Source organism: Budorcas taxicolor, chromosome 2 (assembly GCF_023091745.1).
Source record: "Budorcas taxicolor isolate Tak-1 chromosome 2, Takin1.1, whole genome shotgun sequence".
NCBI classification, from domain to species: domain Eukaryota; kingdom Metazoa; phylum Chordata; class Mammalia; order Artiodactyla; family Bovidae; genus Budorcas; species Budorcas taxicolor.
The window spans coordinates 174657187-174669662 of NC_068911.1; positions in this window are offsets into that span (position 1 = coordinate 174657187).

Genomic DNA, 12476 nt, shown 5'->3' on the forward strand with positions numbered 1-12476 from the left:
CCTGGGGTCAGGGCAAGGTGAGGGTGCAACGGAGGCGCAAAGGAGGTTTCCTGAAAAAGCCGGCATCCCAGTCACAGCTCAGGATGCCTTCCAGCGGAAGCAGGAGTCGGCCAGGAAGAAGGGAAGGCCAGGCGCCCTGGCCTTTGGGACCACGAGCAGAGTCATAGGGAGCCATGCTTCCTTCTTGCCGCAGAAGCAGGACAGGCCCAGCGTTTAGGGGGCTGCTGGCAGTCTGGTAGCCTGGAGAGGGAGGTTGGAGGCTGGGACTTGTGAGTGATGAGTCGTGGAGTGCCCTGGCTGTCTGGCTGAGCCCCCAGGACTTCATCTCGGCCACTCTGTGGGTCTGGAGCCAGGGCACAACGTGACCCCATCCCTATAGTAAGCAGATCCTGCTGACGGTTGAAGGCCTGGGAAGACAGCTCTAGGGCCCCGGGGGCCTTCCCTTTTCTGGCCTGGGATCTCCAGCTTCATCCGAGGCCGTCTCTTCAGCATGTGCCCTGCTTGCAAACGGGGCCCAGGGGAGTGAGGGAGCGTGGCTCTTAGATGGACAGCTCAGAGCACCCGGCGTGTCTGGCTCCCTAAACCCACCCCTGTCTGTGTCTTCTCACCACACGCTTTCAGCCAGTGGGTTCAAATCCTGGCTCCCTCACTTACTATCCGTGTGGCCTCGGGCAGGTGACTAGCTCCTCTGTGCCTCGGTCTTCTCATCTGTACAATGGGGAGGAATCTCCTCCTCTGAGCAGTGGGTGCATGTGAGTAGAAGAGTTCATGTGTCTAGGGAGTGTGACTCATGGCTCCTGCGTGCCCCCCTCATCCAACACCCCTGTGAAGGAGGTGCGGGGAGAGACTGTGCTTAACCTGCCATGTTAGAGACAAGGAAGCTGAGAGAGAGAGGGAGATGGCCTGTCTGAGGATACTGACTCCATGTACACCAGGGGCACTGCTGGGAGTCAGGTATTGTGGTATCTGGTCTGAATGCTTTCCAGTACCATCAAGAGTAATATTTCAAGTTGCCTTGATGGAGCTCTGATGGGAGGAATCTGGGTGTCTCCCAATGATGTTATTTTTGAGCGGAGGCTCTGAAAGCAGGAAATTCTCAGCCTGCACCTCCATTTCCCCAAAGGAATCACTCTGTGTGGGCATCTGCTCTCTCTGCCCCCAGGACTGGGAGCTGAGGTCAGTAGGCTGCCCTTGCCCAGAGCTGCCTGGTCACCCATCCAGCCCTGTCTGCTTGGCAACGTCCCTGGAGCCTTCCTGGTGCTAGCCCCACCCCCAGCCCTACCCCGGCCCCAGCACAGGGCTTGTCATCGTGTATAATGATTGTCTAGTTTCCCACCTGTCCCTCACTAGATTGTAGCTGCAGGGAAGAGTCTCTGAGCTTGGTCACCTCTGTCCCCAGCATGAGGACTGAGCCCTATTATTGTCTGCTCCAGACTCTGACCCTCCCTCCCTCTCTTAACCTGGTGCTTCTCACTATTTTTTCCAGGATTGCTCCCCAAGGAGCCTTTTAAGACATATTCCTCCCTAATTCTCCATGCTCATGAAATTTTCATACTATAGATACACTGTATGTTTGCCTATGTACTCTACACATCTATGCACTTTATACACAAAAAGAGTAAGATTTTTTTCACCCTCCAATTGCCAAATATCATCCCCCTTAATTGGGCTTTTCCGTTGTCTCAGCAGTAAAAAAAAAAAAATCTTCCTGCAATACAGGAGATGCAGGAGATGTGGGTTTGATCCCTGGGTTGGGAAGATCTCTTGGAGAAGGAAATGGCAACCCACTCCAGTGTTATTGCTGGGAAAATCCTACGGATGGAGGAACTTGACGGGCTATAGTCCATGGGGTCCCAAAGAGTCAGACATGACTCAGTGACTGAGCACATCCCCCTTAACCCTAACCCACATCACTTGCGAGTCCCGTGGCCTGCAAACCACACTTGCTCGATTGACTTAATTGCTTCACCAAGAGTTAATCACTTCTTGGTGGAAGATGAACACGGCCAAACCGAGGTTAGGGCAATTTTGCTGGTCAGGTGGGTGTAATAGGAGCAGGAAGGCAACATGGACCCCAGCCTAGATCCATCCACCCCAGCTGGGGGGCCCAGCTCAGAGGAGGGCGAGGGCAAGTTGGCCTTGTGAGGTCATGGGAGATCTGAGTTGGCAGAGCCCTTCAAGATTGTCTGGCCCAAACTCATTTTACCGACGGAGAGATTGAGGCCAAGGGAAGAGTGGAAGGCCTAGAGAATTTGTAACAAGACTGTGAGCCTGTTGAGGGGAAGACGTGTCTTCCTAATTCCTGTATTCTCAGCACCTGACACCATGTCTGACACAGGTTAGATGTACAGGGCATGGTGGATCAACAGATGAACAGATGGATGGGTGAATGAGTGGATGGATAGACAGATGGGCAGATGGGCAGATGGATGGATGGATGAGTGGGTGTATGAATGGATGAATGGATGGATGGATGAGTGGGTGGATGAATGGAGGAATGGATGGATGGATAAGTGGGTGGATGAATGGATGGATGGATGGATGGATGAATGGATGGATGGCTGGCTGGCTGGCTGGATGGATGGATGAGTGGATGGATGAATGAATGGATGGATGGATGGATGGATGGATGAATGAATGGATGGATGGATGGATGAATAGATGAGTGGGTGGATGAATGGATGGATGGATGAATGAATGGATGGATGGATGAAGGATGGATGGATGGATGAGTGGATAGATGAGTGGGTGGATGAATGGATGAGTGGTTGGATGGATGGATGAGTGGGTGGATGAATGGATGAGTGGTTGGATGGATGGATGGATGGATGAGTGGATGGACGGATGGATAGATGGATGGGCAGATGGACAGATGTGCAAAGGACAGTAGATTGTGACACCTGGGTTTCTAGAAAGCTCTCTTGATGCCAGGTGCCAGCTGGGCCTCAGAAAACAAAATAGGAACACTGGGCAGGGTGATCACTAAGGTCCCTGACTCCAGACTCATGTTTCAAGTGCCTCCTTGGGTGTTTCACTGAAACCTCAAGCTTAACACGCCCCCAGTTGTGTTCCTTCTCTTTCCTCCAAAACCTGCCCCTCGCTCTTCTCCCCTCCACAGCCTATGGCGACTTCATGCTCCCACTTTCAGACCAAGCTTGGGAATCATTCTTGAGTCTTCTCTTTTTTCTCAGATCCCACGCCTAATCCATCAGCAAACCCTGTCTGCTCCACTGTCAGCATCGACCACCCCTCACCAGCGCCCTGGTCCAGGCCCTCATCATTTCCCTGCTCGGCTAACAAATGAGCCACTCAGAAACTTATTTAGGTTGCAGCCTCATTTTAATTTTTAATCTTTATGAAATTCTTCTGTGATGAGATACTGCAATAACCCCTAAGTAATCTCCCAGCACCCACTCTCTCCCTATATTTACTCTCTACATAGCAGCCGCAGCACTCACTCAAAACCTGCCACTGGCCAAACCCTTACAAGGCCGTGCAAGGTCCTAGGAAATCTGGCCTGACTACTTTTCTTTCATTTAATAGTTATTTTTATTTTTTATCAGGCTGCGAGGGTCTTATCTGTGACACACGGGATCTTCGATCTTCACTGCAGGACGTGGGATCTACTTCCCTGACCGGGGATTGAGCCGGGCCCCCCGGCACTGGGAGTGTGGAGTCTCAGACACTGGGCCACCAGGGAGGTCCCCCTAACTACTTCTCTAACTGGATCTCCTCCTGGGCGCTCCCTGGCCCACCCTGCTCCAGCTACACTGGCCTCCTCCATACTCCTCACACCAGCCACATGCACACGCCTCGGGGTTCTTGCACAAGCTGTTCCCACTGGTGGGGAAGCTCTGCTGTAGACACTAACATTCACATGGCCAGGCCGTGGAAGTCATCAGGTCTTCGCTGGAGTCACTTAAAAACTGAGGCTTTTCCCAGCCTCCTATCCACACCTCTGCCAGGCCCCTCTGTCCCCTGTTGATATAATCATTCTCTTTTTAAAAAATTTTATTTTGTTAATTGTTCTCTTAGACACTCAACTTTATCCAGCAGACTGTTGACTCATGGATAGCCTCTCCTACTAAAATATGAGCTCCATGAGAGCAGGGATTTTATTCTGTTCTGTTCACTGCAGTATCTATAGCACCTAGAACCCTGCCCTGGCCACAGTGAGTTTAATAGATGCCCGTTGTTGAACAAATGGATTCTAGGTACGTGGTGTGAGGGGGCGTGGCAGGGGACCAGGCCTGTCTTGGGAGCCTTAGGCATCATCACCTTTGTTCTTTTGCTCCTTCACTGCCCCCCTTCCCCAGTCACTCAGTAGAGGCACAGGGCTCAGGTTAAGCCATGAACAAAGATACTACATAATTTCACTAATTCCACTTCCAGTTGGTGATGGAGAGGGAAGCCTGGCATGCTGCAGTCCACGGGGTCACCAAGAGTCGGACATGATGGAGCAACTGAACTGATGATAAACTTAGACCAGCCAGTCAGAGACAGGGAGTGGAATGGTGGTGTCCAGGAGGAGGGGGACCAAGGGCTGATGTTCACAGGAACGGGGCCACCTTCAACGGTGATGAAAATGTTTAGTGGGAACAGAGTTTCAGTATGAAGTGGCAAGAAAGTTCTGGAGACGGACAGCGGTGATGGCTGTGCAGTAATGTGAGTATAGCAGTTATTGCCACTGAACCTCCACAAATGGCCACGAGGGTGACTGTTATATTTATTTTGCCACCAAAAAAAAAAAAAGTAAAAAGAGAAGGCATGAACACATATTATCAAGTGCTTTAATATTGTGGATCATATAAGGGATCAGAGAAGTCCAGAGGCCAACCCTTTCGGCTGGGATGACTGGTGGAGACTTTCTAGAGTGGGAGTCACTCAGGCTGATCCTCAAAGGATGGGGAGAAGCCGGGTGGAAAAGGTCCGCAGCGGGCATGGGTGGGCCATGGGGCCAGCTTGGGCCTGGAGGTGAGTTTGGCCAAGAATATCTGTGCTTGGCTGGGGTCCATGGGCCATGCTGGGAGCCTTGATTCCCTGTCCCCTCTCAGGGCCTGGGAGTGAGGCCCCAAGACGGCCTGTGGGGAAGACTCTGACAGGGAGATGGGGGCAGTCTGTGGGAGCCAGGGATCCTCTCTCCTCAGGCTGCCTGACGGCTGGGGTAAGGAAGACCCTCATAAACCTGGGGTTCTGGTCTCCACTGCCCAGCCTCTCAGGCCTCTCTCTGTCACTGCAAAAGCCGCAGCCTAACCAAGGTCAAGGGTGGAACTCCTGGCAGGCACTTCCTCTGCTCTTACCCCATGGGCCTCAGAGTCCCGGCTGTGAATCAGAGCCTCGTCCTGCAACAGTTGACCTTTGTGGGGTCAGGGGCCAGGGAAGCTAATAACCACTCACTGAGTCCCTGCTCTGCAGGGTAGGTCAGGGCCTTCACGGGGGTTATTTTATAATCCTAAGGGGCAGGCAAGGACTATTATCCTCCCCATTTCATGTGAAGTGAAGTGAAGTGAAGTGAAAGTCGCTCAGTCGTGTCCGACTCTTTGAGACCCCAAGGACTATACAGTCCCTGGAATACTCCAGGCCACAATATTGGAATGGGTAGCCTTTCCCTTCTCCAGGGAATCTTCCCAACCTAGGGATCGAACCCAGGTCTCCCACATTGCAGGCAGATTCTTTACCAGCTGAGCCACAAGGGAAGCCCGAGTATACTGAGTGGGTAGGCTATCCCTTCTCCAGCGGATCTTCCTGACCCAGGAATCAAACCGGGGTCTCCTGCTTTGCAGGTGGATTCTTTAACAACTGAGCTATCAGGGAAGCCCCCATTTCATAGATGAGGAGAATAAGGCCCGAGAGGTTATGTGGTTTGCCCATAGCCAGAGAACTGGGCAGTGGCAGGGCTGAACTTTGACCACGTGACCCCACAGCCCTGACCACTCAGCCCTGGGGCGACCCTGGCGCGGGGCTTGCAGGGCCACTGTGCTAACATCCCCTCCCCTCCAGGGCAGCTCTTCCCCACAAGCTCCAGGAAGGCCTGGGGGCTGTTGTCACCTGTCCCGCCAGCTCCTCCCGGCTGTGCAGGTGGTGGGCGCGGCCCCCACTGGGCAGGGGGAGGCGGGGCTGGACCGGACGGAGGGCGCCTAGGGAGGCTCTCTTTGGCACAGCTCTCAGCACCTGTGCCAGCATCTTGGCCCAAAGGGGACGCGTCCCCTCCCCCCTGAGGACCGGGAGTTCCTCCATTGTCCCTTCCTTGAGAGCGGGGCGATGAGGTACTGCTGGGCACTGTGTGAGCCCCCCGAAGCCCACCAGCAGCGCCCCGCCCCCTCACCACGTGGCAGCCCCATGCCTGGCCCAGGCCTCCACTCTGCAGGGGCAGCGCCAGCCCGGGTGAGGAGCCAGAGGGCTCAGGGACAAGTCACACGATGTGGAAGTAGCAGAGTCGGCCCCGAATCCTGATTTCTCCACCGCCTGTGCTCTATAAGGAGTCACAGAATGCTGGAGAAGGGCCCTTAGTGGTCATCTAACCCACTCGCTGGGGTGGGGCAGAGGAGACCTGTCCAAGGTCACGTGGCTCGTGAGTGACAATGAATTTAGTTTTCTCACGACTCTCATTATAAACGTGCTGGCCTGCTGCCACAAATCCTGCTGGTTCCAAGATAAACAAAGCTTGCATTTGAGATTGTGGTGGCCTTTTTTTAAAAAAAACCAAAAACGTGTTTGAGGCAAGTGCCTTCTACTGCAATAGGAGACATACAAAGGGTATGAACGCTGAAGCCCCCGCCGCCCCCTCCGGGGTAGACAGTGGCTGGTGCCCAGGCGGCGAGCTCAGTGCCATGTCTTCTCAAGGACGGGAAGGGCAGGGGCTTCTTGGCTGCCTCTGTGGCACCCTCTAAGTTCAGTTCAGCTCTAGTGTGGAGCTGGAGCAAGAATTGGGCATTGTGTATTCATACCAGTGTGAGTCTTCCAGCAAGAGATCACCCAGCTTGGACGAGTTTCTCTGCCCTTTGGAGCATCCACATACTTACTCATCGGTAAAATGGGATGGCAGGACCGTCACTGCAGAGGATGTATCAGGGTCAGTCAGCAGGGAGGTAGAGCCCCTGGTACAAAGGGTGTGGACAAGGATGGGGATGAAGACGGGGCGGGCCCAGAGCAGAGGAGACACCGAGCATGCAAGCACGAAGGCTTCAGGGAAGCCTTACTGAAGGGAACTAGGTGTTCTGAACCTCGAGGCCAATGTTCACCACTCGCTTACTGCACTTCCCTCCTGACAGGAGGGGAAAGGTGGTGGGTTTTGGAGCCTGATGGACCTGGGTTTGAATACAGGCTCAGCCACTTCTGTGCAGTGATCACCTCTGAGCCTCCACCTCTTTCTCTGCCATCCAGACAACAGCCACTAGCCACACACGACCATTTAAAATTCAGAATCCGGCTTCTTGGCCATGCTGGCCACATTTCAAGTGCTCAAAGCCGCATGGGACGGTGGCTCCCACATGGGACGGTGCAGGATAGACCAGCTCCATCCTCAGAGAGAGTCCTGTTGGAGGGGGCTCACCTGTGACCTGCACTGGGCGGGGGGTGGACACCTGGCTGGGCCAGGGCAGAGGGCGGTAATGGACGCTCAGCCTGTCCCTCCTGGGGGACTCCAGCTGAGCCCCGAGTCCCCTCCCTCACCTGGGCTCAGGTGTGCCCTTCCTTGCAAAGTGAAGGTAATGCCGGGTCCAGCTGCTCTGACTGCATTTCTGCTACTGACTTCCCACGGGACCGAGTGACGTCACCTCCTGAGACCTCAATTTCTTCATCTGCAAAATATTCATTCAAGCCCTTCCAGCCTCAGGGCGATGCTGCCCAGAGTCAAGCAAGCCAATGACTCCAAGTCATGAAGTCACTGGGGGGACCAGAGCGTCACAGGGCAGCGTGGCGAGGTGGGGAAAGACTCCATCTGGTATCCAAACCATCTCACTAGCTGAGGACACTTAGGTCTTCAGAGGAGGCTGCATCTGAATTCCTTCACTGGGAAAGGGTAACCGTGAAGACACTGACTCTACGCTTTCACATTGCCGTGAGGACGGGTGACACAGATGGAGGTGATCTGACAGCAGCTGAGTGCTCCTCAAGCGTAAGGCGTTACGGGTCCGCTGCTCTTGCACACCCCGAGGGTGGCCCAGTCTCCGGGCCAAGGACCTGCCACCTCCTCTCCTTTCTGTTCTCCACGCCCCCTCTCCTCTACCCACTCCCCACCCACCCAGGGCTCTCCTGCTCCAAGCCAAGAGACCAGGTTGGCACAGAAATGGGTCGAGACGACCTATTCTGCTGATGCCAGGACAAGACAGCGAGCCCACTGGGGCCACAGGGCCAGCTTCCATCCAGGAAGTCTGCTTGGCCCTATAACCCATCCCTTGGGCTGTAGGATCTCGCTCCAGGTGGCCCCGAGGTGCAGCAGGGAGGAGAAGCAGGAGCGTGGTTCCAGGCATCCAGACCCCAGCCCTGGGCTTGCTGCTCTCCAGTCTTACATAAGGTGCTCCCTGGATGCCAGACATCAAGGAAACGGGGAACGGAGAGATGCCAAGGCCGGGCCCTGCCCTCCAGGGACCCTGTCCGGCTGGCCCTCTTTTTCACCTTCCACTCCCCCACAGAAGTCTACCCTACTTGAGCTTTGGAAGCACCCCGTGGGATCTCTGCACTGGGGCAAGGACAGCCCCAGGCTTTAGGTCCCTTGATGAATGGTATCATTTTTAGGGAGCACTTCCTACATACCATGACCTATGCGTGCATGCAAAGCCACTCCGGTCATACCTGCCTCTTTGCGACCCTGTGGAATGGAGCCCACCAGGCTCCTCTGTCCATGGGATTCTCCAGGCAAGAATACTGGAGTGGGTTGCCACGCCCTCCTCCAGGGGATCTTATCAAATGCAGGGATCGAACCGGTGTCTCTTAGGTCTCCTGCATTGGCAAGTGGGTTCTTTACCACTAGCGACGCCCGGATGACCTATACCAGAATCTCACAGGTGTTCCTTTTCATCTCCACGATTACCTTGAGATTTTCATTACCTCCAGTCTACAGAGAAGGAAAACAATCAGGAATAGACATGCAAACATGCCCAAAGCACACACCTATCAAGGGACACAGCAGGGATCTGAACTCAGATTTGAGCAGCTCTACAATGGGCTCTGAACCACTGCAGTCTCCACTGTCTCCTGATCCTGAGTTCTCAAAAACAATGACTGCTGTTCTAGGAAACACTGCCTCCTTCAGGATCCCAGGATAAGAGGAGAGATGGGGAAGGCAGAGAGGCTGTGAGGGGGGAGGTACCCTCACATACTCGTGCCCGACCCCAAGCTGGGCTCAGCGGGAGCTCAGACAGGGCCTGGATGGTCCTCTGATTTGAAGGAAGAGCCCCTTGATGGCTGAGCCATCAAGGGTCTATTGAGGACTGGTGACACTGTGAAAGGTAGCAGGGGCCCCTCAAAGTGACAGTTCCTAGACCTCAAATGATCAGTCCCAAAACAAGGCAAAGGGCATGACTCCTGTTGCTACCAGACACATTTCCAGCTGATAAAAGCAGTTTCCGGCCTGGTTGGCTGTCTCAGGCAGGAGAGACGGAGGGGGCGGTCAAGGAGAAGGCAGGTCAGGGGATGCGGTAGGTCTGTGACTGTCCAGGTGGCCCTGACCAGCGGCCCAAGGGCTGAGAAGCTGGTGGCCCGGGTCTCTTCTGGCTAACTGAGTGTCAAGCAGGACATGCCTGGATGTAGCCTGGTGTTTAGGAGTGAACTCTGGGCTGCCTGGATGGGAGCAGGGCTTGGGGGAGAATGGATACATGTGTATGTACGGCTGAGTTCGTTGGCTCTTCACCTGAACTATCACAACATTGTTAATCGGCTATACCCCAATACAAAATAGAAAGTTTAAAAAAAGATCGAGCTCTGGAGTCAGGCAGGCTGGATCACGTCCCGGCTGAGCTGCTTGCTGGCCATGTACCCGTCAGGCAGCTTTCCTGGTGTGGGTGTCCTTGCCTGAAATGTGGGGCAACAACAGCCCCTACACCATGGTGCTGGGGAAGTAAAACTTACATGAAGCTCTCCATCCAGTGTCCGTCATGCGCTGAGCACTTACTAACACCAATTATTAATTATGAGAGCATTTCTGGAAAATATTAATCCCCCACCACCACCAGTGAAAAAGACAAAACTAAAAAATAAAAAGGAGACAAAGGAACATGCATTTATAGGCATTTAGGCTGCGCATCCGCACTGGCTTGCTGCTCTTCATACTTGTTTCTCATATGCAACGCTTGCCTGGCCGACCAGGTTAGCAGCCCCATCGGAGCAGGCATCGCACACTGTCTTAGCCTGTTGTTGCTGTTGTCCAGGAGTGTTGACCAAGTGGTGTCTGACTCTTTGCGACCCCGAGGGCTGCAGCACACCAGGCTCCCCTGTCCTTCACTACCCCCGGAGTTTGCTCAAACTCACGGTCCACTGGGTCAGTGATGTTATTTAACCATCTCATCCTCTGCCACCCGCCTTCTCCTCCTGCCCTCAATCTTTCCCAGCATCAAGGTCTGGGTCCTGGTTCTTCCCATCAGGTGGCCAAAGTATTGGAGCTTCAGCTTCAGCATCAGTCCTTCCAGTGAATATTCAGGGTTAATTTCCTTTAGGCTGGACTGGTGCGATCTCCTTGCTGTATTAGCAAGGTTGATCCATCCTCAACCTCCACAGCGTTGGGCATGGGACCATATATGCAGTAGGACCCCACAGGCTCCAGAACTTCAGCTCGAAGGACACCTGCTGTGCCAGCCTGACTGTGTGTGTGTGAACAGAAAGGATAACACACAGTCCCTGCCCTTGAAAGGGTCACAGTTTAGCAAGGGAGGATCTCAAGTCATCCTGTGACAATCTACCAGTCCCATGCTCCCACGCCCACGTGCTCCTACTTGGCGTCTCTCTCACCCCGACAGGCCTGTGTGCACGCACACGTCCCCTTGGCTCCCTGGGCTCACAGGCAGCGCTGGCCGTGGCCTGTCTGGAAATGTGGGCTTTGGTCTGAACTCTGCGTGGAGCACAGAGGTTTCAAAATGGAGTGAGAAGCTCTTTGGTCCCGGGCCGGCCCCGCGGGCCCACTTCCCCACCCCCTGTCTGTTTTTATCAGACCCTCCTGATGGCAGGTCTGTGAAATCTCTCCTGGAGGGGGAGTGTGGGTCCCTGGACTGACCTTGTCCTGATGTGTTTGATCAGCTGTTTCCGGCCTGCGCTGGGGGAACCAGTGCACGCAGAGCCGGCAGGAGTGGTGTTTGATCAGAGCAGCTGGGGAGCTCTGGGCTGGGCGAGCTGCTGTCAGCCTTCTGCCCGGCTCTTCTCAGAGGACAGAGAGAGGAGGATGTCCTGACGGACCCGCCCATAGGTAACTGGGACGGGGTGGGGGCCCACTCGCTGGCGGTGGGGAGAGGCAGAAGGTGGGTCCTGCCTGAGAGTGTGAGGGCAACTGGAGGGGCTCTGCGGGTCCCTGGCTGGGCAGGAGGGGCACCCGCCAAACTCCCAAAGCTCCCTATCTGGGGCCAGGCGTGTGGGAAATACAAGTGTCCAGTGGACGTGGGACCAACGCTCTGGTAGCACCGGGTGACACAGCAGAAGGCAGGACAGACGCACAAGAAAGGCCTGGCGAGCATTCACAAGAAGCTGAGCTCGCCGCCCCCGCACCAGCCCCCCCAGCCATGTCCTATTTCCTCTCTTCTCGGTAAAACCGAGAGTCCTGGAGTGCTTCCCAGCAAAGGTCTAGAGCAGGCATGTGGAGCTGTAAGTTCTTTCTTTTTTACCCAAACACGTGCTTGAGTACCAGCTCGTGCAAGGGAAGATGAACAATGAATCTGAGAGCTCCAGAGGCAAGGCAGAATGGCCGGACACCATCGCATCCTCGGTGTTTCTGCTTCCCTCCCTCTTGCTGGATGCATGCCCACCAGAGCTCCAGTCTGTGCCCTTCCTCGGACGGGAGCCCTAGGCTGTGGAGCCAAGGAGCTCCGAGAATCCCGTCTCCTTCCTGGCAGGTCCTGTCCCCCTCTTATCGCTGTCCCCCCTGGCCTGAGACAGAGGCTCTGGATTGTATATAGTGTGGCCTGGGGAGCTCCACAGGCCCGTCTGGGTCTGGGTCTGGGTCTGGGTTTCCCCTGCCCTCTGCTCCAGGCCCTCCGTCTTAGGGCATTTCCTGCCCTTTTCTGCCTTCTTCCTTCAGGTTCAAGTACTAGAATCAGGAACAGACGTCATCTATGAAGCATCTGTACCATTTGGGCATTTTACAGATGTTGACTCTCCCCCTCCAGCCATGGTCAGGAATGACTTACCCAAGGTCACGGTCAGTTGGGAGCTGGGGCTGGGAAGCTGCACCACGGCTCTGCCTCCAGCAGCCGACCCCCTGGCCCAGACTGAAGGTAACGACACCACCAGGGAATCGCTGGGCCCCTCTCCTACCTCTGCTCAGCCACTCCTGA